The sequence below is a fragment of the Rissa tridactyla genome, chromosome 8, assembly GCF_028500815.1.
Source record: "Rissa tridactyla isolate bRisTri1 chromosome 8, bRisTri1.patW.cur.20221130, whole genome shotgun sequence".
NCBI classification, from domain to species: Eukaryota; Metazoa; Chordata; class Aves; order Charadriiformes; family Laridae; genus Rissa; species Rissa tridactyla.
This window is the reverse complement of record NC_071473.1, coordinates 4726351-4734946: the sequence shown is the minus strand read 5'-3', so window position 1 is coordinate 4734946 and position 8596 is coordinate 4726351. Positions and strand designations below refer to the sequence as shown.

Below are 8596 nucleotides of genomic sequence, written 5' to 3'. Positions count from 1 at the left end.
TGTCAGGGGATGGGGAGGGATTAAGTTGTCCCGGGGGAGGGAGTTCTTGTCACCCCTGGGGTTTTGTCACCTTGTGAGGTGAAGGAGGCCTTGACTGTCCCTGTTGTTGGAAGGGGTGTGAGCCAGGTGTCTGGAGGTTTTGTGGGTGTGAGGAGGCCTTGGGTCCTGTTGGAGGGGCTGATTTGGGTGAGGCGGCCTGTGTGGGGTGGCCGGTGTTGGGGTCTGTGTCAGGGCTGCCGTGGGCAGTGCCAGGGAAGAGCCACAAGCTTGGGAAGGAGTGTGAGGAGTTGAAGGGAGATCATTTGGGCTTCTTCAGCGTAGGCTGACTTAAAGTTGGAGAGCTGCCAAGTGAGGAGTCTTTGTGACCTTCCTCCCTTTGGAGGCTGAAGGGTAGAAGGAAGGTGCTCCCCACTGCAGGGGATAACAATCCTATCCTAACTCGTTCAGATGATGTAGGACCTTCCCTCCTATCTGGCTGGAATACAGAAAGAAGTACATTTGCAATACTTTGCCATACTCTTAATCCCCTTGAGGAATTGCTTGCTGTTTGGACTCTTTGTGGTTTGGCTCCTGTAAAACTTCAAGCTCCATTGCCTGTGAGCTTTTGTGAGCTCAAGTATAACAACAAAAAAAGGCAAGTGGAGGGAATGGGGAGAGATTAGTGACTCCCAGGTATGCTAAGGAGCAATAGTGAGTTTAATTTTGAGTCTGAGAGAAGATAAACAATTTATAAGCATCTAGAAGGAAACGAGAAGGTGAATGCTAGCCAGTATGGCTTTGTTGTGAATTAATTGAGCCAATCTAATTTCCTTTTCTGGCAGCATAACAGAGCTTGCAGATAAGGGAGAAGCAGTATAGGTCATATATCTTGATTTTTAGTAGAGCTTCTGACACTGGCTTGCAGGATATTCTAATAAACTGGGAAACCAGTCTAGGTGATACTGCTCTAAGGGAGTTGCAAAACTGGTTGAGGAAAAATGTACTTGATATCAGTGCTTGTACAGGGAATTATCCTGGGTCCATTACTCATCCATGATGAAATAGAGAGTGTAATTACTGCATTTCAAGATGAGATCAAGTTTGAAAGCAGAACAAACACAGTGATAGAACTAGGATTCAAAATGGGAGCTCTGTGGAAAAAATAGGATGCGGTTCAGTAGCAGGTGCGCTGCTGTACACTTTAATGTAGTCGACTTCAAAATTACAAGACTGGGAAGAACTGAGCAGCTGGCTGTGCTGCAGGAAAGGATGGAGGAGCTGCTGTGGGTCGTAAGCTGAATAGGAGTCCACAACATCTTGCTGTTGCAGAAGAGGCAAACATCACGCAGGTCCACATAGGTAAGAAAATGCTGCTAATGCATACACAGGAATTCTGCTCTGCTGAGCTGTGCTAGAAAACTATGTTCCATCCTGGGCTCCACACAAGAGAAATATGGATGATTTGGAGAAAAAAGTGCCAATAATGATCAGAGTCTTTGAACACATGACTTTTGCTGAGCCTGTTGAGAGGACGGAAGACTGAGGAAAGATGTGGTAAGCCTTCAAATAGATAAAAGGCTGCTGCTATGAGGCAAGGAACAATTTGTTCTCTTATGTCCACTGGGGGTAGGGCAAGAAGTTGTAAGCTAAGATAACAGCAAGGCAGATCTAGGTTACAGTGAAAAAAATCCTCCGTGATTCCTTTGAAGTAGTCAAACCCTGCGTTGGACTGACGTGGCAGGATGCAGGGCTCTTCTTAGAGGTTTTTTAAGAATGGATCAGACAAATATTTGTCAGAATGGCAAAAGTGCAATATAAGATCTTGCATTTGGGAAGGAGGCTAGAGTGGATGGTCTCCTAATTCAGTGTTACTATGGTTCTGTAACTGTGAGATATATAATCATTGCAGCCCTTATTGGCTTAACGATAAAACTAGATCAGCTGCACAGATTAAAGATACGCAACTAGGCCAAGTAAAATTACGTAACAGGAATGAAATTATGTTTAAGTATGGCTTTATGTTTACAAAATGATTTTCACCAGATGGAGTGAAAGTATCTAAATGAGGAACTCTGCGGAGCTTTTAAGCATTAAAAGCTAAGGCTCTTTCTCCGCCGAAGCTTTATGGAGAATTTTCCACCATTGTTCCTGCTGTACTGCTGATACAATTCTGCTGTGCTAATCCAGAAAGGATACCAACGTTTTTGAGATTAAGGCCTCAGAAGCAAGACTGAACTGATTTTAGTGAAAGTAGTTTAGATGCAGTCTGACCTTAAGATATATATGAAAAAAAAAAACCTGAGGTGAGACATCCTCACGCAGCCAATGCATGCAGATGGGGAGCAGCTAGTCGAAAAGAGGTCTTTTGGAAGCAGGTAACTGCGGATGAAAACACTGGCCTTGAGAGGCATTGTAGATGTCTGTTGTCCAGCCCAGTATTTGAAAACGTAGCAATTTCCAGCATAGTGTCATATCATGCCTGATGTTTAAAAGGAAGATGCAACAACTGTAATTTTTTCCCCTAATTGTATTCCCTGTTTCCCTAGAACTGCCACCTAGATCACAGTAATTTGTCAAAATCAGTTTTAATCAGTAATATTCTTGAATTATCAAGAACATTGCCTTAAGATTAGGTAAAGTCACTGGTGATTTAAATAACTGCAAACTTGGGATTTTTAAGCAGGGAAAGACAATGTATCCCAATGTCCTGCTTTTTGTGCTGCTTAACACTGTGTCCCCCCTTGCCAACTCCTGTTTTAACTTTACGTGGAATGTGTGCAATGGTCATGATACAGAATGAGAAAGAAGGAAGATTGCTCCCACTGCATGCAGCTTGACCAGACTTTTCACTGTGCAGTCTTTTTGCATTCTGGCTTTCTAGGTAATGATGAGCGTGGTACTGATTGCTTTCTTCCCTGCCAGGGAAGATCTGCGGTGGAGCAGGTAGGCGCCTTCGTGCTCAGGCTGGCAGGCCCCTGGGCTCAGGCTGTTAATGACCACCTTTAGAGCAAAGTGTAAAGTGTATGGCATCTGGCAGCATCTGCGCTCCGTTAGCCTGCTTTTCAAAGGTTGTATGCCTAAATGCATTTGTTCCAGTTGTCCAAGCAGGGCTTGGTGAACAACAGCAGGGTGTTTGGATGATGGCAGTGCTTTACTCGAGCTCCTACAGAAAATGATCACTGGAAAAGAAACAGCAGCAGTGGTTATCACCATTTTTCAGATTATGGCAGCAAAATTGTACATTGGCACAGATCACAGATCTATCTGCAGATCATTGCACACTTTTTCTGTCTTCTAGCCTTTTTCCCATGTAGGCTCAAACTTGTTTTTTAATCAGTACTGTAGCAATTTTTCAATGCGCAACTCTTGGCAAGATACAAAGTATTCTGGAGGGAAAGAGAAGATTGAAGTGGTGTTGAGGTAGTACCTTATTTACCTTTCAAAACCTTGTTAAGAAAGAATGTAGAAATGATACAATGTGTAGGTACATGCCCATCAAACCTCTTGCGATAGGAAGAAATCACTTTTAGAAGTAATGATATGCTACCCCTTGTTTTTTAGCCCAGAGGAAGGAGAAGGCATAGGAATTGGGTACTTGCTTTGTATAGTTTTGGTCCCTGTCTTCCCTGCTAGACTGCTGGTGTGTACAGAAATGTCCTGGAGTACTGTGCCAGGATGAGGTGGGCTTTTTCCTAAGAGAGGTCCTTGCTGTGCAATTTTGGTGCCCTTGAGAAAAGATTTAGCCTTTAATGTGCATCCCTTTTGGAGGTAGAAGGATGCTTCTCTTTTTCCCTTTTCTGTTTTACCATTGGTGAAAACACAGCTGTACTAACCATTAGCCATTTCAGAACTTAGTTTTGTGCATAAAGAGACTTGTGGAATATCTCTGTTCCCTTTTGTAGGGAACTGCGTGAGTCAGCTGGTGTTGAGAACATGCCTATGTTTTTCCTCATCTCCATCCCACACCCTTTTCTGCTCTAGTAAATCCATGGCAGTTGGGTTCAAACATGCGAGCTCTGTCTTTGGTGCCTGTTCCTGAGCCGCTGACAAAGAGGAAGAGGGTTTAGGCACTTGCATAATCTCTCCAAAAGTGAGCCCTTTGCTTGCTGAGACCCAATGCCTGGTGTGCAGTTTGTTTGGAGTTGATTCAGCCATCCCACCTCCCTCTCCTCAGCATCATCCACTTCATGTATGGTCTTCCTGTACTTGGCCAGGCTTTGGCTAGCCTCCTGTTCCGGTACCAGAAAGGGTTTGATTGAACAAGAGAAATCTTTGCACTGGAAAAAGCTGACCTGTAACATATCTGATGTTCTTCAGCATAATGACATCAAGGTGGAGAGTACAGGCATGACCCTAAAGAATGGTAGTTAATAGGTGGGTTTTTAATTGTGTGTACATGTCTATGCACATATTGGAGATGGTATTTGAGGACAGGAAGTGGCTGCAAAGAAGGGAGAGGAGAGTAATGCTTTGTAAAGAATGACGCACATTCTTGGCTAACTGAATAGGTGTGTGCAAGTCTACAATGGGCCACATGTCTAGGGATGCTGTCAGTATAAACTGAATGTGTGCTTCCTGCAGCATGGAGAGACAAAATGCCCCTGTGGTGCTTGAGGTGTGATTGTGTGATGAAGCAGTGGGCTGGAACAGGGAATATGTACAGCTGCCTCAGTTTGCCTCTTCTAAGTTTTCAGTTTGTTCTGCATCTTCTCCAGATCTTTCTGCGTGCACTAGTTGATTTTGTGGCCATCTTTTGTGTAAGACCGGCTCCTTTAGAGCCTCTTGTTCTTGTGCAGAATTTTCAGTCTCCACGTGGTGTTCCTGTTTGGAGTCTAGCTCTATTTCCAGTTCCTTAATCTGAAAAGGAGCAGAAAAATAAATGTTTATGGAAGGGATTTGAAGTGTTGATGTGCAATTATGAAGACCAGAAAAAGAAATAGGAAGATGGTATTCACCCCAGGAATTTGAAGCTACTCGTGCTCTAGACTTCTGTAGCAGTTGAAAAATAAACATCAAGTCGTGCTGCTGATGACAGCACACCTTGCAAATTCTCCTTCGTGGGTGTAGATCAGCTGCTGATACCAGTGGCTTGTTACTGCTGTACTCAAGCACCATAAAGATTCTGATTGATGAATTCTGTGTAGGGTGCAAAGTGCTGAAGTTCTGTTGCGCTCCAGTGGGCTGAGAGTGTCCTACATGCATCTTTTCTGCCTAGTCTGGATTTCCTTAAATTAGTGCATTCCCTTTGGGACATGTTGGCTGTTAAATAAAAATGTTTCTTTTCAGGTATTTGTGCTGAATGTGGAAGCTCAGGTGGAAGAAGGAGTTTCATAGCTGCTCTGTTGGAATGATCTTTCTGATATATTTGTACATGTTTTTCTTGCCCTGGAGTTTCATGATGGTGCTTTTTTTTTTTCTCCTTTCAGGGCTAACTACTCAGCCTATTCCATCTTGACTTACAGGTCTTTTATTGCAGTTTAATAGTGCTTCTTAATCTTTTCCAGGTGCACATAATGATCCTGCTTCTGACAGATCTTTTGCCACACAGGAAGCCTATGAAGGAGGTATGAAATAGATTGTCGGCACAGCTATTTATACAGATCCTTGAAAGCTAGGATATATAGATCTGCTATCTGTATGCTACCTTCTGAGAAACTTTGCCATATCTTTAATTTTTCTGTATATCATAGGCTGCCTTTCTAAAGACTGGATCCACAGTTCACTGAAATCAATGGAAGTGATCCCAGCTGACTTGGAAAACTCTAGATTGGACCATAAACCAGGCGGTGGTGTGCTTGCTTAGTACCACTGGACTAGTCAAGGGTATTATCCCCACCTATTATTATGTCAATAGCTTTAGTTCTAATGACACTTCAGGCTTTTATTTCTTCCCTTTAATGGAAAGGGGGTGGCTGTGAGTGTGCTGTAGATGGAAGGTGAAGATATTGTCTGAACATGCAGTAGCTGAAAGCACAAAGGTGGCAGAAGGCTCAGCCTCACTCTGGGAGGAAATGCTGTGCGTTAAATCCACAGCTAGCTATGATATTTCTGAAGTGCCAGTTGTCAGCAGAGTGCCAAAGGAGCAATCTGCTCCGTGCTGGCAACTTTTCTCCCCTCTGTGCCAATTACGAATGCCATTGACTAGCTAGAGAGGGAAGCCAGCCTACTCTTTGTTGGAGGCCTGATAGGTGTGATGAGTGGAGTTGTGTAATAAGTGAAAGAAAGGACAAATCGAGAGGAAATGGAGGAATTCCTCAGTGTGCCATCTGTGATGTCGATTACCAGGGAGGCAGGGAGGAAGTGGATTTCTTCTTTTGTGGATTAATTTTGCCAGGCTGCAATCAGTGAGCTAACACGCATTCTGCTTTTCAGGATCATAAAAAGCAATGCAATAGCTAACATGGATTATTAACACTGTGCTTTCAAATCAGCTCTGGAGAGAAATAATGGAATATATACCTTAAGGTTTCCAGCTACTAACATAAAGGGCAGAAAGGTGAGGAGGTGACTTACATGAGCCACAGCTTGCTTTGCTCTCTCATCAACTACTCAGTACTCACTGATGATTTCCTCATGCTCATTAGTAGTGTGGTGAAGGTCGGGCTCCAGCTTTCATTTAATAGTATGCAGACTAATTCTAGAGGGCAGAAAGAAGCCTTGGAGACCCAGAATGTCTTATCTGCTCAGCTCTTCCATTTGGCTCTCAAAGAGATGATTTGTGCATCACAGTTTTCTATAGAGTTTGTTTTTTCTCTATAAAATCGTGCACTGTTAAGCCAAGTGGGCTTCAGCCCCACTGGATCTGCATTACAGAACAGTAGGACCTGTGTATTTACTTGCATGCTAAATGAGAGCTAAAATGATGATACACCTCTGAGGCAGTAATAGACCCTGTTGTTTATGAAGGCCTTGAGTCTGAGTCTGTTTTTCTGAATTTCTGTGTGCATGGATTTGAGTTTCTATACCAGTATCATTTATTTCAGAGTTATGCTGCAGTAGCAGCAGCTGGCTTTAGACCTAGCTGAAGCTGTATTTGACTGCATTCTCAACAAACATAGTCTGTGCTCCACAGCTTACAATGTGTATGTATCTCTCTGTCTCATGGAAAATAGGAGCCCCACAGCTCATGTAGTGCTTGCTGTTTACTGATATTAATTATTAGAGGACTGTTGTTGTTGCTGCTGTAAAAATAATACACTTAAAAAAACCCAAACCTCTAAGGAAGGAGAACCACAGAGGCTTTAATAGGAAAAACTGCATTCTAGCAACACAAGCTGCTCTTCAGCAAAACATCGTGTAAATGTGCCATTGCGTTCCAGAATGCTGCACAAGTTCTGTGCTAGGTAGGTTTTGTATAACAAGTTAAGTTTAAACCCCCAAATTTGGTATGCAGATAGCAGTTCACCTGCTAAAAATGTATCCTTTTATTATCAGTCAATTGGAAGTGAACGTATTGGTTGCATTTTTTTAACCTATTTGAATAAAAGCAACATTTACAACTCGGTTTGTATAACTGATGTCCCATAATTGCAGCTGAGAAATGTTTCTTGTGTTATCAGTCCTTTCCAGGAGTTATACTCTTCTTGGAAATCTTAGCATGTGTGGTCTTTATGAAAAAGAACTGCAGGCTATAATGGTGAATGTTGAAGTAGCTTCTTAAATCTATGCACAAAATGAAATGGCAGGTATATGATTTCATACTGCAATCTGTAACACAAAGATGCTTAAAATTTCACTAAAATGGATCTCGCTGTGGGCTACAGTCTATGGAAGAAATCTGAGCACCATGGAAACAACTAGTAAAATTACAGTTTCAATGGAGGCAGAATTTTACACTGTCCCTTTTAAGGTGGGTTTTTCAAAAGTGCTCAGCACTGTCTCAGCTCTGCCACCATATTTGCTAAAAGCCTTTTCATAGGCCTTGCTAGGAGCAAAGCTGGGCCAAGATGGTGCTTTTTTAAAAATCTTGTTATCAGTGTAAGGTCTCTAAAGACTGAGGTCTTCATGTTCCGTAGAATTATCAGACCTTTCTTATAGACCACTGTTATCCATATTTGGCCTAATCCTGCACTTCTTACCCAGAATTAAGACTTCTTACCCAGACACTTGGATGTAAGCTCTCTGACAAGACAGCTGTTGCATAAATAGTTCTACTTTCTCTGTACGTGGACATTGGGTTTATTATGTCTTCTCCATGACCTCTGCTTGCTCCAGGAGTTTGCAAGGGTGCTTGCTGCCTTCCAGGCCGGTCTGCACTTCTTCCAGCTCTGTCTGTAGTGGGCTGAGGCAGCATAGTGTGGTGGTGTGCTCTTCCCTTTTTCCCTCCCCCGGCTCCTGCTCAAGCCATGGCCATCAGCGGGAGTTGTTATGAGTTGCACTTGAACTGTGGGAGATGGCTGGCAACATAACCAAAACACTGTCTGGAGTGGGAACCTAGGTATCTTGTTCCCATGAGAATATGACTATAGGTCAATTATCTTACTCCATAAATAGTGGACAGCCCAAGAGCCCTTTGAGCTCTCCTGCACGGCAGCGGGCTGCATGACAGGATCTCCCCTTGAGTGGGGACGCTCGCTTAAGGTTCTTCTCCTCGAGGTTGAGAGATTCCTTGCCGCAA

General features: G+C 43.2%; 1 long non-coding RNA gene across 1 annotated transcript; it reads left to right on the top strand.

Moving 5' to 3' along the window:
• Positions 1–39: 39 nt before the first annotated feature.
• On the top strand, positions 40–5759 carry LOC128913876 (uncharacterized). The gene is made up of 3 exons (XR_008468097.1): positions 40–1338; positions 5484–5543; positions 5670–5759. It is a non-coding gene; the product is annotated as an uncharacterized LOC128913876 (long non-coding RNA).
• The last annotated feature ends 2837 nt before the right edge of the window (positions 5760–8596 follow it).